This window comes from Xiphophorus couchianus, chromosome 15, assembly GCF_001444195.1.
Source record: "Xiphophorus couchianus chromosome 15, X_couchianus-1.0, whole genome shotgun sequence".
NCBI lineage: Eukaryota > Metazoa > Chordata > Actinopteri > Cyprinodontiformes > Poeciliidae > Xiphophorus > Xiphophorus couchianus.
This window is the reverse complement of record NC_040242.1, coordinates 16,526,364-16,540,503: the sequence shown is the minus strand read 5'-3', so window position 1 is coordinate 16,540,503 and position 14,140 is coordinate 16,526,364. Positions and strand designations below refer to the sequence as shown.

The following is a 14,140-nucleotide window of genomic DNA, read 5'->3' as shown; positions in this document are numbered from 1 at the left end:
AGAGTTGCAAAGCAACCTACAAGGTTATCTAAAGTAATCTTGATAGAAAAAATTATGCAGAACGGTTCACTCAAAGAATAGTTTTCATAAATCTTGAGCTTTTTCAGAATTTCTATTCGGTTTGGAAGTATCCAGTTCAGACTTGACTAGTTTTAAGTAATTCAAATTATGAACTGGAGATTATAAAATATTCCAGATACTTTGAAAAACTGTGAAATAGCAAATTTGTGTACTGTTAAAGACAAGAGAGACAATACTTTGCACAACCCAGGACACCCAGTCCTCATTTAGCAGGTATCCAAATGTATAACAGGCAATTTAGGACTTGTGCAACTAATGCATTTCTTTTACTTTACTTTTATTTTGCCATTATAAAACTTGTACATGTTATTGTGTTCTTTGTGTTGGTTTCTTATATTTCCTATTTTAGCCTAACTAGATGGGTCCCAGTTTTGGACCAAATGTTTAGCTAAACTGCCGTCTTGTCCTAAAGATCCAGTTTTTGGGCTCGACAAATACCAAAGCAGCTTTTGTGTAAGTGATGTAACTCAAACACTGCTACATATGTGTTCCTTGCAGTGTATTTAATATATTTTTTAAAAACTAAAATACAGCCATGATTTAGATCTGATTTAGACTTCAAATTCTAACTGTTTCAATATAATTTTAAAATGATTGGTGTGATGAATCTTTTTTCTTTTTAACAAGTTATGTCTTTGTAATGTAAGATCTCCATTACTGGGATCTTGTCTAGTAAAAAAAGACAACACACATACTATTTGTAAAGAAGAAGCATATATTAATTTGTATGAACTGAACATGACTAAATGGCAGCATAAATTTGCTCTGTATTTTAAAATGTGTTTTCTTTGAACTTGAATGGTTTTGTCTTTGGTGTATAGAAAACGCAAAGGAATTAGAATTCACACCTTTAAACTGGAGGAACTGAATTTTGAAAACTCTTATTGTTTTTGAAAGAGAAAAGCCTACAATAGGATGAGTAATGTTTCACTTCAGCCAACTCAGCCCATCTTCTTAATGCCCACACCTTCTTCAATGAATAAATCCAATGAATCACTTCAGTTAATCCTTTCCATATTATATTGCTTGTTTATAAACAATAACACTTAAGTTACATTGATGCCGTGTGTGCATTTGTTTTCCCACAGATAATCAGCCAGTCATATATTGTTTTTGTCTCTATTTTGTAGTAATTTCTTTTTATGTTAATTCACGGGATGAGGGCGCCACCTTCTGGTTTAAGTTGGAAATATAGAGTTTATGCATTTGCTTGTACTCAAGTGAAATTTCTACCCTCCCATTAGTGCAGCTGGTTATTATAAAAATTCTGCTGAATAATTAGTTTGTATTCTTGCGAAATACAAACCCACTTAGTAAAACTTCTCTTTATACATAAATCTGTCAAACATTTAGCACTTGCCCACTCTTTTAGAGAAACCTGAATAAACATTGTGAGTTTATTCATTTTTCAACCACATGGTGGAGTCATTAGCTCATACAAAAGTCACTGAAGGGACCCAAGCATCAACTTTTTAGTGGGAGCTTTCTTGTTTTCCAATAGAAACAGGGAAACCCTGCAGCTTCCTTCATATTCACTGTTCTTGCTTTGAGATGGATTAACAGTTTTTATTCACAGGTTTGTCTGTATAAAGATAATCTTGTTTCTTCCTATAAATCCCTTTGCACTAAAATACAAAAAAGAATCCGTTATGGAGATTATGTATTAACCATCTTGATTGTGATTTTCAGATTAGTCAAGCGTCTCCATAAGCATAATTGTGATTTTTTTTTTCTTTAAGATTGAACAAACGTGTCTTTATATTCCCTGTACAGGAAGGACAATCTTCAGTGCCAGTGCTGAAAAAAAAAACAACAACTCCTAGAACTGGTGAGTATTCAAGGACACCATAGCTTCGTGGTTGCTTGCTAACACACAAACTTCACCAGAGACACTCAAGTTCAAGGACACGTTCTCTGACAGTTTGTCCATTTTGACCGCACCCTACAGAACAGGAGTAGCAAACGTGCCTGTGGATGTGTCTGAGCTTTCTGCTCTTTGCTGTGTTTAGTGCTGGCACATACGGTTGTCTTGAGTGCTTGCGTAAGAGAGGAAATTTAAATTCCATGACAAAACAAATAAATAAACCCTGGACCTCATAAACCTTGACACTGATGTAACAGCACATGGAAAATAGTGTAATTTGGGCCTTTAAGATCTGGAGAGCACGTTCACATCATCATCCCACCAGGGATCCAGCTGGCAACATGGTACATAGAGTTCAAGCACAAGAATAAGGACAATAGTGAACATTATTTCAGTGCCTGGGAGAATGATAAACTGCACTCTTTGGGATGATGGAGAGCGAGGAAAGGAAAACTTTTGGAGTGTGGTTTCAGACACAATAAATTACATCTACTACCTGAAGCTGGTCTGAACCCACTTGGAAGCGGGTGGGAAACAACATCTGTAGAAGCCTTTGCTGGCGCTCTGTATTTATGGAAAGAGAAACCTCCCGGTGACCTGGGAACACGCTTACCCAATTAGCAGCCTTGCCGACGGATCAAATGGAAGTGAAAACATTCACTGCCGTGACGGAGAAGCATCACAATGCTCCATTCATGCTGCAGACCACTACGCTTTGGGGGTTAGGTGAATTGGGGGTGTTGGTGGGGGGATTTATTCTTATAGGCACATAGTGGATAGGTGGGATGGATGAAACTGAGAAATATTTAAAAAAAACCCACCTTACCTTGCTGTTCTATTTGACACGTGGTTGTAGGGCTCTCTATCAAACCTAATGTGGATTTTAGGGGTAAATATTGTCCAAAGGTGTAGTTTTCACAGCGTTACTGAGCACCGCTCACCTTGACCTTTTATATTCGGTTCACGTCAATTCCTGCATCTCCTTGGATACAGTCCAAAATACCCTCACAGGTTCTGTCCAGGGGGATGAAGGCTGAGGGGGTCAGAAACCATGAGAAGCAGTATTTGAAGTGCGGCTCTTGACAGCACAGGGCTTTGGGGAAACAAAGCTACACTGCCTTATGGGCTGGAAAGCGTTACAGGTCGGATTCAGTTTCGTTCTTTGAAGCTGTAAAAATCATTGCATGTCTGTTTCCTACTTTTCTTTCATGAAAATTGTTTTATTCTTATGCTGCAGACTTCTATATATGTTCTACACAAAATAAAGAAAAAAGCTCCATCAATCAAGTTTATAATAGTGCTAGTATTTGCCTGACTTCATACTTCTCCTCAGACGGACTGTGACGACGGACTGTCTCTGGAGAAAGGCTATTTTATTCATTATGGAAACGAGCATGTGTTCCCATACAAAGCCAAGCGCCACCATATTCTCAATAGATTTAAAAAGTGAAGCTAAAACATACAAGTTTTTGCATTTATCTGGGTTTTTCCAACAAATGTAACTTTTTTTTCATGTTGGCCTTATCTTTGCTTGGGAACATCAGATAGAAATAAAACTTTTTCATGGTGTCAGGTCAGATAGCCATAAATACAGGTTGTCAGTGCAGTGTGACCCTCACATTTAAAAGAGAGGCTTTTTTCTGAAGTGTGGTTTGGAACAGGGTATCAGGTATTTAAATATTGTGCTTCTTTCTGAAAAGTGGCTACTGTAAAACAGCTTTCATAGCAGAGTATAGCTTTACCTGCCACTGACTGTATTTCATATTGTTTATGTTTTGCTGCCTAAACCATAAAAAATATGTGAATGAACAGAGACTTATGGATAGATTGTAATTGTATACCACAGACAGATACTAAGACACAGATATGAAGAGATGACAGCTAATAATTTCAGTGTCCTTTATAGCCAAAATCTCTGTCTATCCTTCTTTGTTAGTTTCAGCAGGTGTGCCTGAAAGTTTGAAGCAGCTGCTGACATTTCCGATCTGAAGACTTGTTGAATAAAGCCATATGTAGCACCGTGAATTTTTATTTTTTCTTAGGTTTGTGGAGAACAGTCCATGCTTTGTTTGCTATAAATTGTCTCCATTTGTTGCAGGTTCTACTTAGAAGGTTCTTGAATGGCCACGGAAGCAGTCAGATACCCCCCAGGTATGGCCTTTCCTGGAAGAAACAAGTAAGCTTGGAGTAACCGTGACTGAATTCACAGGTGCGGCGTAGCAGGAAGCAGGGCGTTGTGCGCCTTTCCTCCCCGCATCAATCTGCAAACTAGTTGTGAATGGGTGCCATTTTGGTATACAAAATAGGTAGCCTTTGATTGTATCAGCCGATGCAGGTTGGTGTTGTTTTTGGCCCGACCTTAAAGGCCTGAGGACAGAAAACTGTACTGAGAGTTAGAAAAGGTCACATAAACTCTAGCGAGATTACTTTACCAACACTTTCCATGGCTGGGATCCCGTGAATAGATCCATTGTGGGATCTGCTAGCGGAAAGTAAACCCTGTCAGGATCCAGTTCATTAGCACCTAGTTTACTGTTTGAAGTTGGTTATTTTTCCGGTATCTAAAGGGAAATCCCAGATATACATCCAGCTGTGTGGGTGATTGTGTGTTTTGCATATTTCCTTGCGTGTCTATTAATGTGCAGGAACATAGTGTGTACTTATATAAATGTACAAGGCACGTCGTATCCGCAGGGGGTTTCCAGAGCAAATGGTTCAAGAGCAAATAAAACTTTTCATGGTGCAATAAATTGTATAGACAACACACAGGAGGTACATTGGTGCCAGTTTCAAGCTGAAAAACAATTCTGAAAATGTAGTAAAAATATATACATGGGGGCTCAGAAAATATTTATCACAAAAGACTAAAAATATAGGCTTTTGCAGTGTGTAGCAAAAGTATTCATCACCTCGTGAACTTTTCAATTTTGTGACATAATATTTTATGTGGTAAACTAACACAGAGTAATGCAGTATGACAAGTAGCAAGAAAACGGTAATTATTAAGAAGTGCAGTTTTAAAGTGTGTCAAAGGGGATAGAACAAACATATGGAAGAACGTGCTCAGATCAAATTAGACCAAAATTAAGCAAATCACCCTGAAGACACCATCTCATTGTGAAACATAGTGTTAGATTTACCCAAAGTTCAAATATAAGATTAAGTGAAAAATGTGTAGCAGGCTTTATGTAATTCTCTGACCCTCTCCAGTCAAGCTGCCTGAGCATAATTTATTCTACAAACAGCAATGGATACAATTTTGCTAAACTTGCAAAGCTTGCAGATGTATATACCAGCAGACATGTGGCAGTAACTGCATCTAAATGCAGTTCTACAAAGTATTGACTGAAAGGGCTGAATCCAAATGTACACCACGATTTGAAAATCGGGTTTCACTTTCCTTTCACTTTGCTGTTTTGTGCTGGTCTGTTACCAACTAATGAAAAGTGTGATATACTTATATTTGCAGCTGTAATTTGGATTAAATTAAATGTGAAAAAGTTTAGGCAGTATGAATACTTTTAAGTTTACTGTATTTATATTCTTAATATGTGTAGACGACATTCTCCTAAAAAGTCAACAAAGCTCAATTGAACATTTTTAACATGTATAGAATTCATTTTTTATTAGTTAACAGTGCTGCAAAAGAGAACTGTGAGCCTCTTGAGTTATTTTGCTGTATTTCTAACTATCATGTGAGAGAGTCCCTGTGTGTGTTTTTGCTACTTTTTCCTTTTGTGATCTGTTTGTTGGTTGGAAGGCGTCCCTCTGCCTCTGGTTAGACAAAAGTGCCGCGTTGAGCAAAACCTCCACTCTACTTTTATGGTCACTGTGGGCCGTCCTATTTGTACATGCTTAAAGCAAATTAGACCAGCAGCTGTGTATGGCTGTCTTATTAAATTTTGGGTTTTCATAATAAGCATATCTTTTAGAAAGGTGATCAAATCCAGGAATATATCTTACATGTTTTAAAGAGTGACACCTTTAGAGTTTCACACTACACCGATTTTCTTTTTCTTTTTTTTTTACCTTAAAAATACAAATAAACAATATATTTAGCAGTTTTAGTGTTCTGATGGGTACAGAGAGAAAAAGACTTGACTGGATATTTTTCACATGAAGAACAATGGCAAGGTGCAGCAAGAGAACCTTAAGGTGAGCGCTGTCAATAGCAGAAAATAAGTGGACCTGAACTAACAAAATTTGACTCTGTTTGAAAGATTCATTGCATATAGTCATAAAAAAAAATACAAACTTTAAATAATCCAAAATAGCAGAAAACAAATAGGGACAAAGATACATATTTAAGTAATGTATTTTTTAAATTCTAGTGAATTGTAGTAGGAAGCTTTTGCACACTCTGGGGGGGAAAAAATCACCCAGTCAGAATAAGCAAATTTGTTAACTTTTTTTTTGTTCTTTATAAAATATTAGTTTTCTGAAAAAAAAACTAATATTTTTTTATGAGACCTGCCTCACATCTACAAACAAGGTGAATTCTTCCAAGTTAACAGATGTTTCAAACATAACTAAAATAATATCTCCTTTACTATTTTGTAATACCAACTGTACCTGAATATCTAAGAAAAACATTTGATTTTCCATCTTGTGTTGTTATTAGCAGATCCCTTAATTTAGTTGAACTGTTAATTTAGTCTTATGGAATCAGTTTGTAATAATGACCACTGTGTTTAGAACCAGGAGAGACATCACTCTCTGTGGGAGAGAGAGAGTGGCTAGTTTTACACAGAACCTAACATGTTTTATCACAGATAAAATTGGACTGAACTATGGATGTTATTGTAGTAGGTTCAGGGTTGCTTCCAATTTTATCTATTTTCCTGTTTCAATCCAGTGGCAGCCTAGATGAGTTGCTGACATACCTTTGTATTACTCTGATTCCTTTCTACATGCTTGTATCAGCTTTTACTCTTCCTTTGATGTAATTTTGACCTCGGAACTGATTCTTCTTTCTTCAGTAACAACTTCCACACTGAAAAGTGTTGTACTTACTGTGACATGTTACAACTTACAAGTGATATACAGGAAAAAAAAAATAAAAATTTTTTTTTAAATTTCTGGCTGGCTGATCACCAATCACTTGCTGGTAAAGTGGAATACCGACTGATTCTGATCACCAGCTGATCCTGTTTAACTTGATCAATAACATCTTCTAAATGTTGGGAGATTAAACGGTTGGAGTGAAGGATCGAATGAATCACTTGGATGACATTGCATTGTTTAACAAAACTGTTTTTGACAAATTGAGCAAATTATAAAATAAGAATTAACCATTCAGATGTAACACCACATTCAAATGCTTTAATCTCAGCAATTTGATCCAAATTTAAAATTGATCATAACATCAGTTCTCCATTTCTAAATGTCACATTTTTGAAAGGTAGTTTTTAATATTTAAAATAAATATCACACACCAACGTAATTTCCATGGATCATTCAAGCCTCCTTTATGTCTTGAGACAGTTGGGAAAATGGTAGGTAAATATATTTTCTGACAGTGTGACAGGAATAAGAAATAGACCCAGCTCAGAATTGAGTTCTTAAGCTAATCATGCATGATTATAGGCTTGGGAGCCAAAAAACATGGCATGTGAAAGAGGTTGTTTTCATCTGCATGCTACTGCAGAATGACTGGCTGTCAGTGTTACCTATTCTCCTGAGGGCTCTCACTCTCCTGCCTGTCTTTGACTGGCCTGCAGCAGGTCTTGTGGCCCCCAGGGACTGTCCGAGGAGACCTGGACAACATTGACAGCAGGCAGATTAGCGGTGTCATTTCGCTGTGGTAAGCTGGACAAAAGCATCTCTTGTTGTCTCAAGCTGTTTGTGGTGCTGCTTTCCCAGTCCCGTGGAAAGGAAAGGACAGCCAATGACCAAAGCCAAACAAACCTGGTCCAGCTCACCTGTGCCGTGAATGCAGAACTGAGTGACCCACATTTGGATGGAAACCATTGCAAATATTTCCCAGCAAAGTCTGTGGAAGAAACATTTAACAGGGCCTCTCAGCAGGGAATTTTAACTAACTGTAAATGACTTTGACTGTATTTCGTTTGTGTCATCTGTTCCTATGTAGTAAACATTCACATTACCATCAAATCATCCAATATGTAGCTTTGTGCATAGTAATATGTTGATTTAGGTGTAATTAAACTTTGTTGCTTAGGATTATGTGTGTTCACCTTGTTGCTAGGTACATATTTTATAGTGCAACAGAGAAAGTTATAATTCTCATAACTTTGCATGTTGACTATTTGTGTGATGAGAAGCAGCATTGTTGTTGAAGGAAAGTGAATCTGAATATCGCTTTGACTATATAGCAGTGGTGGTTGCAAGACAAACCTCCTTCACCCAAACTACATCTTAGTTTAGAAGCAAAAGCTGAGCTGCAAAATCTTTGGCCTTGCCACAAAAATTGAATTATATTGGCTCAGAATGCCTAGAAGTAAAAAAAACAGCAACCTTGGGAATGATTATGCAAAGCGAAACGCGGTTAAGCCCAGTGCTACTGGTTTTCCATTCCATCCAACAGGAGAAAAGTAAAAAAGGCTGTTATTACAGAGTTTATCCACCTTAATAAATATATTGAAGCATTTATTCATGCCATGACAGTTGTAGCTGTAGCTCATTTTAGCCATGCTGTATAGCTTCTTTGTGTTACATGCAGCTGTAAGAGTGAACATTGCTTCTGGGGAATTTATTAACACTGGGGTACTTGATGGTCCATTTCAGCCTCAAATTAAACTCCACAACAGATATCATTTAATGTTTTCTTTTGTTTTCACAAAACATTGTATACACTGACAACGTTGTCAAAATCTTTTGAAATAAACTCTGCTTTATATTTTTGTGTAACGGCGTGACAAAAATATTTCTTCAATGTTTTTATTGTTTTGGTCCTATAACTGTATGTAGGAAACAAATCAGAAACTTGTTACATGCAAACAGAGACCCAATAACACATACAATATTTGCTTAAATAAATAGGATTTTCAAACTTGCAAACCATTTATACTGCAGGATTTACCAGCATGCACAGAAAAAATCCCCAGACTGTTTATATAACAATATACACTATTACTGTCTTTTTATTTCTAAACATATTCCATGTTAAGAATACTACAAATAACATACTGCACATTAACTTTGCATTTGCTAAAGTCTAACAATGGTCTCTTATCGTCTCCTCCGGAGGCCAGCTGACCGAACAGAGAAAGTCCATTGCTCTCAATGACACAAACATAGATACAAATAGCTGACTAGCTAGTTCACCATCATGCAAACCTTTAAGGCTGTTTTGTTTGCTCACAGCTGAGACTCAAAAGAAAGGCAGGACCGGTGCTGAAAAGGCCAGCTTTGACAGTTTTCACACAAAGAGTTCACTGTTGGTTAACAGTGAGCAGCCTGTTTCTGGGAGGTTTGCACTGTTTCTGGGGCCCATTTCATGGAACAGTTAGCAAGGCCAAAGGCAACCCATGAACTGGAGTGATAGTTATGGCCCTCAGGGCCAAACCTGGGACTGGCCCTGTTGCTCTCCCCCTGTTGCCCCCACCCAGTATTGAAGCTTTTACAAAGCTGACTGGGGCACTCGGTGCTGCAGGTGTCCTCTCATAAAGACCCACATCACATGGCCTGTTGGACTGACTCAGCTGGCATGGTTTGGTTCCTTTCTTCACCACCACAGGTGTCTAGACAATGCTGTGGCAACTTACAGTCAGTACACAACTTGTTCAGTTGTTGTGTACTGACCCCATTTTCTGCACTTTTATATTAACACACCGTAGTGCTTTGCAAAAGTATTCATACCCATTGAAATTGACTATATTTTGTCATGCTACAACCACAAACTACAATGTATTTTTATTGGACTCTATGTGTCTTACCAACAAAATGTAATGCATAACTGTGAGGGTGTTTCCCAACATGTCATTTGCTTTAGCTTTGTGCGCATGTGATAGAGATGGAGGAAAACAGAATTATTTATTCTCAACAGGATGAATGGTTAAATGTAGTGTTAAGTGCTTTGGGATCCTCTTGACTTTATAAGATATTATACAAGTACAGGCCATTTACCAACATTTATGTATTGAATGAATTGTAATTGGCTTTTTCGAGTCTTGAATGTGAAGCATAGCGTGATTCATTTGCTCAAGTTGAAACAGAACAACCTAACAATTATTGAGCAAATTAACATTAAAACATTACTTGGGCATTAGACTGGCATCTGACTATCCTTCACAATAACGGTGCAAGGCCAGTCTATTCTTCTTTGCATTTGTGCATGTGTTTTAGAAGTGGGGAGAAACTGTACAGGCAATAGATATTAGAAACTACATTCTCTGCCTTTGTTTTAGTTGGGAGTAATGGAATGGAGGGCCCAGAAAAACCATTTGTGTGGTAAGCAGGCAAAAGAGGAAGAAAACATAAGAGTAAAGACTAGAAAGAGATTAATATACAGGCTTCTCTCCTTCTAACCACAGAGTGGGCATAAAGAGCCCAGCATCTCATTGATGTCAGCTGTAGCTGTGCCTATCCTTTATTTTTCAGTTTGGTTTGGACAGAGCAGGCGGCCTGGTCTGCAGGAGTTGGGAGGACATGGCCCAGGCTTTCCCACATCACTCACAGGCCCCTGATAGGCGGTCACACAGGCCGATAATGACAGGGTGAGAGATTTAGTATTAAAGTCGCCTCTGCTGCCTCCTCTGCTCCTGTCTGACGTCAGAATGTTAAATACGGGGATGAGAGCATGGCATGGCCTACGGGATAGGGAGTTAGACCTGTCTTAAGTATAGAGTTTTGTGTAAGAGAAGCCTTGGCTTGGTTCCACAGGGCTGTTTCCATGGACTCACACTATACACAACAATGGGGCATTTAGGATTGCAGTTATAGATGGGAAGAATTGTTATTTGTGATAAACATATATTCAGTGATTGTAAACGGCAATGGAAATGGGGCAGGGAAATGACAATAATTCAGTCAAAAAGCTCAACCTACTGGATGGATTTCAAATTAGACAATAAAATATTTCTTTCTAGTTTTAGCTTGTTCAGATGTTGTGGCTTGCATTTAGTATTAAAATAACAAGTATTGCATGTAAAATTAAGGTGCTGTTTTTTTTATAATTTATAATTATAAAAGTTATAATTATAGTTATAATTTTGTTATATTATTATTATAATTTTGTTATATTATTATTATAATTATAATAAAAGTTATAATTTTGCAGTTTATGACTAATCAATGTAGAAAACCAAAAAACTAGGTTGCTGGAGGCTAGTTTTCATAAATGTCATATAATCACTGGTAAAAGACCTTATTGTCTACACCATTTTGCAGCTCAACCGTACAAGCAATACTCAAAGTAGATTAGCAACATAAAAGCAACCGAAAGCTGCACCTGCATTGACAGATCATCACACCATTGTGGCATTTAAAGAAAAGGCCTCAGTCAAACACGGCCCCTGACCTTCACTAGCTAACATAAACTAATTAGGGTTCCTCTGAAAGGAATGGTCTGCCATTGGACTAATCAGCTTCCACTGATCTTGACCATGCAATTCTGATCCAGCCTGTTCTCCCCTCTAGAACCTCATTATCACACATTTTCAAAGGAGCGCCATGGTAAACGGAAGGGGGTTGAAAAGATGAAGAAATTTAGGAGGTGGTTGTCCAGGAAGGGGGCTTCCCCAGTTCCTCTCTCCTCACATTGGACTCAGAAGGGAAATGTCAAGCGTGAAGCTCGGAGAGCGGTCAGAACTGCTCAGTCCAGTAGGCAGCACAGAGGGGGCCTTTGTCCACCATCACTTAGCACCAATTACAGCCCGTCAAAATAGTTCTTCTGCTGCGGGGCGACGTGTTAATGGGCCCGGTTGGGTGTGAGGAGCGACCTTGTCCACACACACCAACCATGGGTCAAGGGTTAATAGGGCCCTTTTGATGTGGCGGATGAGATTTTGGCAACCTTTAGCTGCCCAGGGAATGCTAGCACAAAGACGCAGAATGTGATACAATTAGGCAGACAACTAACTGCAATGAATGGAGTTTCTCCAAAGATATGGGATGGCTACCTCAGTCAGGACAGATTGGCAAGCCTATTCTGGCCAAACAGGTGCTTTGGAAGGTCAATGCCCTTCCCAAATGCAAAAGAGGAGCCAGGTCAGGGCACAGACAACAGCCAAAGAACTTTTGCTTGAAGTGAACAGTAATTAAAATCCTGTTGAACAAATGACTGCCCTTCTGGACACAGAGAAGGTCCTTTTGTACTTGTGAAAAGGTCAGAGACCATTGAGTCTTCCGCTGCATTTCCCATCTCAGTCCTGAGTTGGAGCTGGACTCAACTCAGGTGCTGGGCCAGCACGCCTGTAGGTCGCCCTCAGCCAAACTTGGAAATAATTTGTTGTACAATATGTGAAACTTGACTTGGCACCACTGATGTCTGACCTATACTGTGTTTCCTGAGTTTAAGTAATCAGTGATTATCTGATTTAAGATGAAAAAAGGTTCATAACACAGAGCTGTATTACGTGTGTTTTGTCTTGGCATGTGAGCATAAACTGAGACCTATACCTCAAGTGTGGGAATTGTACTAAAGTTCTGTATGTTCCTTTAGTTTCTTCACAGTTCTTTGTCAGTGAGGGACTAGAACTTTTGTAAAAATATATGAAAAAGAAACAATCTTAACTACACTGAGTAAATTCAACCACATGCAAGCGTGTGGGAACCCATGGATGACATCCATCTGCTTTCTCCAAAATACTTTCTGAACTTACTGATGTACAGTTCATTACCCTTACCCAATCCTCCTGGAAATGGATGTGGTGATCTGGCTCCCAGCTTCATCTACTTAATGTTGAAATAAAGGAGGTGATTGAACTCAGCCTCCAAATTGGATTTGTGTAATCTGCATCGAGTTTGAACATCCTGTGTAAACACAAGCGTGTGCAGATGCCGGAAATGCCACGGCTGGAAATGAAAATGCCCATAGTTGACTTTGGCAGAAAATCAGGGCAGCAGAAACGGGGATGAAGCATAAACACAAGCAGGAGTATGTCCATTGTTTGTTCGAGGGTCAAAGGCTGCTCTGAATAACTGCAATGAAATTTTATAGATTGATTTAGAGTGATGTGGTGGGGAAGATTATAATAGAGGATTAATAATTTTAGTATTAGTGTTATAATTTGTCCTGTAGCAATACCTTATGAAGTACATAGCCTCTTTGTTGTTTTTTATGAAAGTACTTTGAAAATTAAAAAAATTTTAAATCACATGTTCTTGCATTTACTGGGAACAGAGTCTGCAACATCCGCTCATAACCTTTACACCAAATTCAACTTGGCACAATGATGTGGAAGCAAAATTGAAGAAACACAAACATCATTAAGAGTTCATGTGTTTCTGTTAAACAACCCTTTAGTTATACTCTCATTTCCTTAATGGCTTTGCAGCTGGATTTCACCCCTGAGCTTAGTCACACAGTGTTGGCCCCAAACATGGTTTCTTTTGCTGCTTTTCTCTCAGCGATAAGTAAGAATATGACTTTGGCTCGATAGGATTCATGTGCCTTAAACGCTGCACCCTTTAAAACCTGACTCATTAGAGCATGTGTTTTAGGGAAGGGAGGGGACTGAAGGTCTGTAAAGGTTAATTCCAGATGCACAGCCTTCTTGAAGCGGCATGACAACATGTCTCCTCTGCTAAGATTGGATGCATTTTTATCCATCAAGCTGTCTTGATGACAAGAGGCTCATTACTGAGATGATTGCCTTTATCTCTCACAAACACCCCTACACGTTTCTCTCCTCTTGCACTGCATGTGCACATTTGTCAGTTGCATAAGCAAAATTAATACCTGATGAAAATGGTGTTTGCGCAAGTAGTTGTGTTTTTGAAAAGCAAAGTTGATTTCTTTAAACTTAATTCAAAAACTAATTTAGAACTTGACACGTTTATATTTTATTGCTTCAGATGTCTCGAATATGTGGAGATGTTATTGAGCTGCCCTTGTTTATGTTGTTCTGTTGCTTTATCACAACAAGCTATACATCTTTATGTCTTATTCAAAGTGTTCCGCTTGATCTTGAAGACAGCAAATACAGCAAAGGGGAACAATAAAATGAAAGATGAAGGAGACAAAAAAGAAACCACAGAGTGGTGAAGACAAAACAGCTGAGGAAGACAGAA

At 38.3% G+C, this 14,140-nt stretch overlaps 1 protein-coding gene across 1 annotated transcript in view; it reads left to right on the top strand.

The window, feature by feature from the left end:
• Nucleotides 1-4,073: 4,073 nt before the first annotated feature.
• The window catches only part of plcb1l (phospholipase C beta 1-like), a 196,483-nt gene continuing 186,416 nt past the window's right edge, over nucleotides 4,074-14,140 (top strand). The window contains exon 1 of the mRNA XM_028040278.1: nucleotides 4,074-4,121. The gene's annotated coding sequence lies outside the window, so the exon portion shown is untranslated. The remainder of the gene's footprint in view (nucleotides 4,122-14,140) is intronic.